Source organism: Chiloscyllium plagiosum, chromosome 18 (assembly GCF_004010195.1).
Source record: "Chiloscyllium plagiosum isolate BGI_BamShark_2017 chromosome 18, ASM401019v2, whole genome shotgun sequence".
NCBI classification, from domain to species: Eukaryota; Metazoa; Chordata; class Chondrichthyes; order Orectolobiformes; family Hemiscylliidae; genus Chiloscyllium; species Chiloscyllium plagiosum.
In genome coordinates, this window is record NC_057727.1 from 60,085,237 (window position 1) to 60,095,387 (window position 10,151).

At 47.3% G+C, this 10,151-nt stretch overlaps 1 protein-coding gene across 2 annotated transcripts in view; it reads right to left on the reverse strand.

Moving 5' to 3' along the window:
• LOC122559116 (hyaluronidase-4-like) overlaps positions 1-8,814 on the reverse strand; it is a 34,937-nt gene extending 26,123 nt beyond the window's left edge. For both annotated transcript variants that reach the window (XM_043708433.1, XM_043708430.1), the window contains exon 1: positions 8,648-8,814. The gene's annotated coding sequence lies outside the window, so the exon portion shown is untranslated. The remainder of the gene's footprint in view (positions 1-8,647) is intronic.
• Positions 8,815-10,151: the final 1,337 nt, after the last annotated feature.

The following is a 10,151-nucleotide window of genomic DNA, read 5'->3' on the forward strand; positions in this document are numbered from 1 at the left end:
TGAGCACTTCAACTCCCCCTCCCAATCCACCAAGGACGTACAGGTCCTGACCTCCTCCATTGCCAAACCCTAACCATCCAACATCTGGAGGAAGAATGCCTCATCTTCTGCCTTGGGACTCTGCAACCAGATAGGATTAATGTGTAATTTCACCAGTTTCTTCATTTCCCTCCCCCCAACTTATCTCAGTCCCAGGCCTCCAACTCAGCACTGCCCTCTTGATCTTTCCCATCTATCCACTCCACCCTCCTCTCCGACCTATCACTTCTCCCCCACCTTCATCTACCTATTGCATTCTGAGCTACCTTCCCCCAGATCTACTCTCCTCCCATTTACCTCTCAGCCCCCCAGTCCACAAGCCTCATTCCTGATGAAGGGCTTATACCCAAAAGGTTGATTCTCCTGTTCCTCAGATGTGCTTTTCCAACACCACTCTCTTGACTCTGAGTTGGATCTGTACTGGCTTTTTGAGGACAGGACATATTTGGGCAATTGTCAGGTAGCTTCTAGTGCTGTAGCTACAATAAGAGAGAATGTGAAGTGGCAGTATTGATTAAGGTGTTGAGTACGAGAGAGAGAGAGAGAGAGGATGTCACACACACGTCAAAGACAGAATCTACTTCATTCAAGCTCAGATACAATTGATGTACCATTAAGCTAACTAATGGGAAAGATCAAGAGAAGCAAATTGGCAGGGAACTTACAGAGAGATGGATAACATGGAGAGTAGTTTGCTAGTAATTTGTTAGCATGGCTGGGGTATTGAATGAATACTTTGTATCAGTCTTCGCCGAGGAAGAAGGGGTTATCAAAGTCATTATGAAAGAGAAGGAATTGAGAAGCTGCATCATGTCAAAATCGATAAACCGTTATTGGAAAGACTGGCTGTGCTTAAGTTTGGAATTCACTAGGATGAGTGGAGATGAATCCAAGGATATGAAGAGACCAATGCAAGGAAAATGTAGAAGATCTGGTTGTAATCTGCCAATCCTTTTTATGCTCAGGATTTGTAAACAGGAAACTTTAGGCTGGTTAGTGGGGTATCTGTTTTGGAAAGGGTGTTAGAATCAATCATTAAGAAAGTTATAAGCTGGGCATTTAGAAACACTCAAGATAATTGGGAGGAGTCAGCATGATTTTGCATAAAGGTAATGTTTAAACAATTTTGGAATTCTTTGAAGGAATAGCATGCATAACGGATAAAGAGGAGACTTACAAGTACTGTTCTAGGGCTTTCTGAGGGTGTTTGACTTGGTGTCACATAAAATGATGCTGTGCAAAGCTAATGATTAATGCCATATTAGTATAGGTAGTAAAGTCACTGTGGTCCCAGTGTACCAGAGGGCTGCTCTCTCATTACAGAGATTGAGAGAGAGAGGCAACTGGTGGTGGTTTAACCTGAGGGTTGCCATGCCTCAGGTGAGGGCAGAGGTTAGAAAGGATTAAGGTCATGGCCCCAGCCAGTATGGGAATTGAACCTGTGCTGTTGGCATCATTCTGCATCACTGGCAGAAAACAAAGATAAATGGGTCTTTGTCAGATTATCTAGACGCAGTTTGTGGAATTCCACAGGGGTCAGTTCCTACACCTCAGCTTTTTGTAACTTAGATCAATGACTTAGATGAAGAGAACAAAGGCATGGTCACTAACATTCATGATGATGCCAAGATAGTTAGGAAAGAATGTTATAATAAAGACATAAAGCAGTTGCAGATAGATATAAATAAGTATAATATAGTAAAACATAAATTTGTTTACTTTGACAGGAAGAATAAAAGAGCAGAATATTACTTAAATGGAGATTGACAGCTATGGCAACTAACTAAGAAAGACTTGAATTAAGGAGGAATGAAAGCAAAATACTGCAGAGGCTGGAAATATGAAACAAACATAAAAATGCTGGAGAAACTCAGCAGGTCTGGCAGCATCTGTGGAAACAGAAACAGGGTTAATGTTTGGAGACCAGAATAAAACTAAAGATGCTGTGCTTCAGTTATAATGTACACTGGTGAGAGGATTAGTGAAATCCTGAGTGCAGTTTTGGCCTTTTTTAGGGAAGGATGTAAATTAATTGAAGATGTTCAGAAACATATTTACCAGATTCAAAAACAGAGATTCCTGGAAATGCTCAGCAGGTCTGGCAGCATCTGTGGAGAGAAATCAGAGTTAATGTTTCGGGTGCTGTGGCCCTTCCTCAGAACCTAGAGGAAGAGTCATTGGAGCTGAAACGTTAATTCTGATTTCCCTCTGCAAAAGCTGCTAGACCTGCTGAGCTTTTCTAGCAACTTCTGTACTTCGTTCAGATTTTGAACGTCCAAAGTATCTCGCTTTTATAGAGCACATTAATATCTGGAATCGGCAGATTGGTTAATAAGTATCGGGCTTGTTTACACAGGAGAACAGGTTACGCTCACTCTCACTGAGGGAGGGGCCACACACACACTGACTCTCAATGTGGTACAGTATAGAGCAAGCTTCCCTGTATCTAACCCCATTCTGTCCCTGTCCTGGGAGTGTTTGATGGGGGACAGTGTAGAGGGAACTTTACTCTGTATCTAACCCCGTGCTGTCCCTGTCCTGGGAGTGTTTGATGCGGGACAGTGTAGAGGGAACTTTACTCTGTATCGAACCCCATTCTGTCCCTGTCCTGGGAATGTATGATGGGGGACAGTGTAGAGGGAACTTTACTCTGTATCCAACCCCATGCTGTCCCTGCCCTGGGAGTGTTTGATGGGGGACAGTGTAGAGGAAAGTTTACTCTGTATCTAACCCCATGCTGTCCCTGTCCTGGGAGTGTTTGATGGGGAAGGTGTAATTTCTTAGTTTAAAAGAGAAGAGGAATTTCCTGTGACCCAGCACAAACAGAACTAGGTGAAAGTGAGGACTGCAGATGCTGGAGGAGTCCGAGTTTTTCACTTCATGGACTGAGTTTGTTCGAATTGTTTTTGAATCTTAATCACGAACAAGCTCTTAGCTGCTTCTTTTCGGGGAAGAATGTCTCACTCGACATTCGTGCTACCCCTTGCTGGGAGTTATCCAATATTTCAAAAACCCGATGTCTAAAATCCCAAACTCTCCATCTCCCGGTCTCCCTGTTACCTGGCCCTCGGTATCAGCTTCTGAGGCTGACCTGCTGCTGTGGCTCATGTCTCAGTGCAAACCCCTCCCCACTCTCCTGTCTGACTTTGTACCACTCTTTACCAATTATCACCCAGCTTCTTTCTCTCTCCGTCCCAGTGATTTTCTCTTTTTCAGTGCTTCTTCCCCCCATCTCTCTCTCCCTCTCATTCACTCTTTCCCAGTCTCTCTCTCTCTCTCCCTCACGAAACCTCTGTTCCACTCTCTGTGTCTGTGTCTGTGTCTGGTATATCTTTTCGGCCTCTCTACTCTCCAGTCCCCGGTCCCCACACACTCCTTCTCTCTGTAGTCACTTTCTGATGGTGGAACCATTCTGTCCTGATTTCCAAAGGATACCCTCCGTCACCTCTCCTCACCCTGGTTTTCCCTGCTCCATTGCCACATTTCCTCAGGGACAGCTTCCTGATTCCTATCTCCCCCAGGATAGGTCTCCACAAAGCCAAAAGACATTGAGTCCAATGCAGTTTCATATTAAAATGAGGAGGCAGTGACCCCTGGGATTGGGGGGTGGGGTCACAGGATGACAGGGCCATCCTTAGGGGCAGGCAGATAAAGGAACAGGTAACATAGTCAGGGGTCAGAATTGTATTTAAAGGGTTAAGGTTGGAGGCAGGAGCAATTGTTTCGAAATAAACTGCACTGATTCCACAGCTTAGTACTCAAGCCCCTCCCTATCCGGTTAGGAAATTTTCAAAACAGTCAGATCCAGTTACACCCACTTATTAATTTGTCTGAAAATAATTTCAGTCTGGATTTAAATAGATTTGAAATCTCTCTGTGTCTTTGAACATGTGTCTGCCAATAAACTATTCTCAGTCAAGGATAAGACTTGGCACCAGAGCTACCAAAGGTTGGCACGGACAGGTTGGACCGAAGGGTCCGTTTCGGTACTGTACATCTCTATGACTCTATGTCTCTAATTAGCAGCACAATTTCAGATTTACTAACCATCATCGAGGATTTAATATTGACCACAGACAATCGGGAGAATATCCCAATCTTCAAAGCACTGTTTTGGGATCTTTCCTTTTTTTTCTTGGGATTTGGGCATTTGCAGGTCCAGCATTTACTACCAATCCCTAATTATCCTTGAGAAGATGGTGATAAGCTACTTTCTTAAACACTGCAGACCCTGGATTGAAACTGGACAATGCCATTAGGGAGAGAATTCCAGGATTTTGACGCAATGATATTAAAGGAATGGCAATATATTTCCAAGTCAGGATGGTGAGTGACTCGGAGGGGAACTTACAGGGAGTGGTGTTCCCATGTACCTGTTGCTTTGGTCCTTCTAGAAGGAAGTGGTCATGGGTTTAGAAAGTGCTGTATAAGGATCTTTGGTGAATTTCTGTAGTGCATCTTGTAGATGGTACACACTGCTGCTAATTAGTGATGGTAGGGGAGGGAGTGGATGCTTGTGGATGTGGTGCCAATCAAGCAGCTGCTTTGTCCTGGATGATATCATTCTTCTCGAGTGTTGTTGGAGCTGCCCCCATCCAGGGCAAGTGGACAGTATCCCATCACATTCCTGACTTGTGCCTAGCTGTTGATGGGTGGGCTTTTTCAGGGAGTCAGGAGGTGAGTTTGTACAGTTTCCTAGCCTCTGGTCTGTTCTTGTAGCCACAATGTTTATTTTGCTATGTCTGTTCAGTTCCTGCTCATCAAAATGCCCAGGGTGATGGCAGGAGAAAGTGAGGGCTGGAGGTCAGATTCGAGAGTGTGGTGCTGGAAAAGCACAGCAGGTCAGGCAGCATCTGAGGAGCAGGAGAATCAACATTTTGGGCATAAGCCATTCATCAGGAATGAGGCTTGTGGGTCGGAGCTGAGAGATAAATCAGGATGATGGCAGTGAAGGGATTGATCAATGATATTTCCATTGTATGTCAAGGGGAGATAGATCACCTTTATCTGATACATATGTTGGTTCTTCATATACATTGTCATTTACCAGCCCAAGCCTGGATATTGTCCAGAGTTTATTGCATTTGGACATGGACTGCTTCAATATCTGAGGAGTCAAGAATGATTCTGAACATTGCAATCATTAGTGAACTTTATCCCTTCTGACCTTATAATGGAGGAAAGGTCATTGATGAAGCACCTGAAGATGGCTGAGTGTAAGACACTAGCCTGAGGAATTTTGGGGGCTCATGTGGACACTGGTTGTGTCTTGACCTCTGAGCAAGGAGACTGGGTTCAAGTCCCACCTGCTTCAGAGGAGTGTAATAACTTCGCTGAACAGGTCAATTAGAAAATGTCTACCCTGAGGAACTCTTGTAAGAATTGACCAGGAGTCAGTTTCACACACAGTCAGAAAGGCAGGTTATCTGATAAACCAGCACTCTTCAGGTACATAACTGAGAGTGTTGGTTCAGAGATGTTCTTTGGAGTGATCTTTGAAATCATGATGTTGTGAAAGAAAGGTAAGTAACATTGACAATGTAATTGAGGTAGAGGACAGATACTGAAGGGGTGCTGCACTGTAGGAGAGGCAGTACTGGGGGAGTGCCATACTGCTAGAGGGTCATTACCAAGGGAGTGCCACACTGTCAGAGGATCAGTACTGAGGGAGTGCAGCACTGTCAGAGGGTCAGTACTGAGAGAATGCCACATTGCCAGAGGGTCAGTACTGAGGGAGTTCTGTGCTGTTGGAGGGTCAGTACTGAGGGAGTTCTGTGCTGTTGGAGGGTGAGTACTGAGGGTGTGCTACACTGTCGGAGGGTTGGTGCTGAAGGAGTTTTTTGGAAATGTATTCATTTTTGTGGCTTGTGGATGTCGATGGCTGTCCAGCATTTATTACCCTTGAGAAGGTGGGGGTGAGCTTCTTGTGTATTATTGGAGTATTATTATCCAGGCAAATGGGGAGTATTGCTGAAAATGTGTTGCTGGAAAAGCGCAGCAGGTCAGGCAGCATGATTTTGACCCAGCAACAGTGAAGGAATGGTGATATATTTCCAAGTCAGGACAGTGAGTGACTTGGTGGGGAAACTCACAGGTGGTAGTGTTCCCATATATCTGCTGCCATTGTGGGCGGCACGGTGGCACAGTGGTTAGCACTGTTGCCTCACAGCGCCAGAGACCCGGGTTCAATTCCCGCCTCAGGGGACTGACTGTGTGGAGTTTGCACGTTCTCCCCGTGTCTGCGTGGGTTTCCTCCGGGTGCTCCGGTTTCCTCCCACAGTCCAAAGATGTGCAGGTCAGGTGAATTGGCCATGCTAAATTGCCTGTAGTGTTAGGTAAGGGGTAAGTGTAGGGGTATGGGTGGGTTGTGCTTCGGCGGGTCGGTGTGGACTTGTTGGGCCGAAGGGCCTGTTTCCACACTGTAATGTAATCTAATCTAATCTAATTGTCCTTCTAGATGGAAGTGGTCATGGGTTTGGAAGGTGCTGTCTAAGAATCTTTGGTGAATTTCTCCATTGCATCTTGTAGATAGTACATGCTGCTGCTACTGAGGTGTTGGAGGGAGTAGATGTTTGTGGATGTGGTGCCAATCAAGCAGGCGGCTTTGTCCTGGATGGTGTCGAGCTTCTTGAGTATTATTGGAGTATTATTATCCAGGCAAATGGGGAGTATTGCTGAAAATGTGTTGCTGGAAAAGCGCAGCAGGTCAGGCAGCATCCAAGGAGCAGGAGCATCGACGTTTCGGGCACAAGCCCTTCTTCAGGAATGAGGAAATGGGGAGTATTCCATCACACTACTGACTTGTGCCTTGTAGATGGTGGACAGGCTTTGGGAGATAGGAAGGTAGTTACTCACTGCAGTATTCCTAGCCTCTAACTTGCTCTTGTAGCCAATGTGCTTATGTGGTGAGTACAGTTAAATTTCTGATCAATGATGACTTCCAGGATGTTGATACTAGAGGATTCAGTGATGGTAACACTATTGAATGTCATGGGGTAGTGGTTAGATTGTCTCTTGTTGGCGATGGTCGTAACATGGCATTTGTGTGGAGCAAATGTTATTTGCCACTTGTCAGCCCAACCCGGATATTGTCCAGATCTTGTTGCATTTGAACATGGACTGCTTCAGTATCTGAAGTGTTGCAAATAGTGCTGAACATTATGCAATCATCAGTGACCATCCCCACTTCTGACCTCATGGAGGGAAGGTCACTGATGAAGTAGCCAAAGATGGTTGGGCTGAGGATACTAACCTGAAGAACTCCTGCAGAGATGTCCTGGAGCTGAGATAACTGACCTCTAACAACCACAACCATCTTCCTATGTGTTAGGTATGACTCCAACCACTGAAAAGTTTGGCCCCAATACCCATTGATTCCAGTTTTGCCTGGGCTCCTTGATGCCACACTCAGTTGAATGCAGTCAAAGGCTGTCACTCTCACCTCCCCTGGAATTCAGCTCTTTTGTCCATGTTTGAACCGAGGCTGTATTGACCCTGGTGAAACTCAGACTGGACATCACTGAGCATGTTATTGCTGAGCAGGTGCTGCTTGATAGCACTGTTGATGACAACTTTCATCACCTTATTGATGATTGAGAGTGAACTGATGGGGCAGTAATTGGTCAGGTTAGATTTAGATTAGATTCCCTACAGTATGGAAACAGGCCATTTGGCCCAACAAGTCTACACCAACATTCTGAAGAGTAACCCACCCAGACCATTCCCCTACCCTATATTTACCCCTGACTAATGCACCTAACACTATGGGCAATTTAGTATGGCCAATTCATCTGGACTGTGAGAGGAAACCGGAGCACCTGGAGGAAACCCACACAAACACGGGGAGAATGTGCAAACTCCACAAAGACAGTTACCTGAGGCTGAAATTGAATCCGGGTCCCTGGTGCTGTGAGGCAGCAGTGCTAACTACTGAGCTACTGTGCTGCTCTGTCCTGCATTTTTATGTACAGTTCATCCTTGGGCAATTTTTCACATTGTCGAATAGATGCTAGTGTTGTAACTGTACTGGAACAGTTTGGTGAGGGGAGTGGCAAGTTTTGGAGAACAAATCTTTAGTATTATTGCGGCAATGTTTTCAGGGTCCATAGCCTTTGCAGTATCCAGTGCCTCCAAGCATTTCTTGATATCACGTGAATGTGGAGTTGACTGAAGACTGGTATCTGTAATGCTGGAGACCACTGGACGATGCCAGTGCTGAGGAAGTACTGCACTGTCCGAGGGTCAGTACTGAGGGAGTGCTGCACTGTCCGAGGGTCTGACTGAAGACTGGTATCTGTAATGCTGGAGACCACTGGACGATGCCAGTGCTGAGGAAGTGCTGCACTGTCCCAGGGTCAGTACTGAGGGAGTGCTGCACTGTCGGAGGGTCAGTACTGAGGAAGTGCTGCACTGTCCAAGGGTCAATACTGAGGGAGTGCTGCACTGTCGGAAGGTCAGTGCTGAGGGAGTGCTGCACTGTCCGAGGGTCAGTGAGTTTTGAATGTGATCTGTGATGGCTCTCTCTCTGTGGGTCGAGGTTGTCAGATTCCCTGAGCGCAGTGGATTACGAGGCGATCTCCGGGATCCGGTAATTGAGCGATGATCTTACCTGGTCCCCAGCATCTTGTTGCTGCTCTCGGGCCGCTCTCTCTCTGGGACATTGGGGTTTTCTCTGGTCCCGCCTTTGGCCAGGTTGTCCCGGGACTCAGGACTCCCCGTGTGGGGCTCACCTCCGCACGGAGCCGGTTCGAGGGTCAGCAGAAACTCGGAGTTGCCCCAAACACAGAGAAACAGAGCGAAGGGATGAGAGAAAGAGAGAGAGGGAGTGAGAGAGACAGAGAGGGAGTGAGAGAGCGCACCAGAGAGAACGAGTGAGTGAGACAGACAGAGGTATAGAGGGGGAGGAGAGAGGGAGTGAGAGAGACAGAGAGGGAGGGAGAGTCAGAGAGAGTTCCCGGCTCCAGACGCTGCTGAGTCCCGGCACTGACTCCCGAGGCAGAGAATTCCCAAATCTCCGCTCCGCTCCAGGATGGTCACCGCTGGCGACTCGCCCCCACTCCCGGAACCCGGCAGCCCCCACGGGGGCAGTGACTGTCCTGGGAATTCAGCCCGTCCGCAGTTCCCCTACTAGCCACCTGTCTGTCAGTCAGAGCCGCTGCGAGAGCGGCAGCAGCTGTTACACCATCTGCCTGTGGGAGCAGGGCTTTTGTGTGGAGATGAGTGACTGAAATGTGAGCTGCCTGATTCTTCCAGAGACCCTGGAGAATGAGGAGGGAGCCGGCGGAATAAAGAAACTGCATCATAATTCCCTTCTGCACAAGAGCCCTCAACACAGGAGCCACTCTGAGAGACCAGATCCCAACCAGCCCCCAGATCCGGCCTGACACCCCTCCTCACCCAACCCCAGTACAACAATCCTGGGGGCTTCTGCAAGAGCCTGTGTGTCGGATTATCTTCGAGGAGCCTGTGTGTCGGATTATCTTGGCGACCATCACTGCAGGAGGACTCCTGCTTTGTGTGGGTCACACTATAAATAGTCTCAAAATGCTATTAATGTGTATTTTGAGAATGTCTGATTGTGTGACCCCGCACAACAGTGAGAGTCAGTGTGTGTGGGACTGTACCCCAGTGAGAGTCAGTGTGTGTGGGACTGTATCCCAGTGAGAGTCAGTGTGTGTGGGACTGTATCCCAGTGAGTTAGTGTATGTGGGACTGTATCCCAGTGAGAGTCAGTTTGTGTGGGACTGTCCCACAGTGAGAGCCAGCGTGAGTGACACTGCACCCCAGTGAGAGTTAGTCTGTGTGGAACAGTATCCCACTGACAATCAGTGTATGGGGGGAGGGGGGGGGGATCTGTACACCCAGTGAGAGTCAGTGTTTGTGGGACTGTATCCTGGTGAGAGTTAGTGTGTGTGGAACTGCACCCCGGTGAGAGTCATTGTGTGTGGGACTGTTACCCAGTGAGAGTTAGTCTGTGTGGAACTGTATCCCAGTGAGAGTCAGTATGTGTGGGAGTCTGTATACCCAGTGAGAGTCAGTGTTTGTGGGACTGTACCCTAGTGAGAGTTAGTGTGTGTGAGACTGTACCCCAGTGAGAGTCTGTGTGTGGGGGG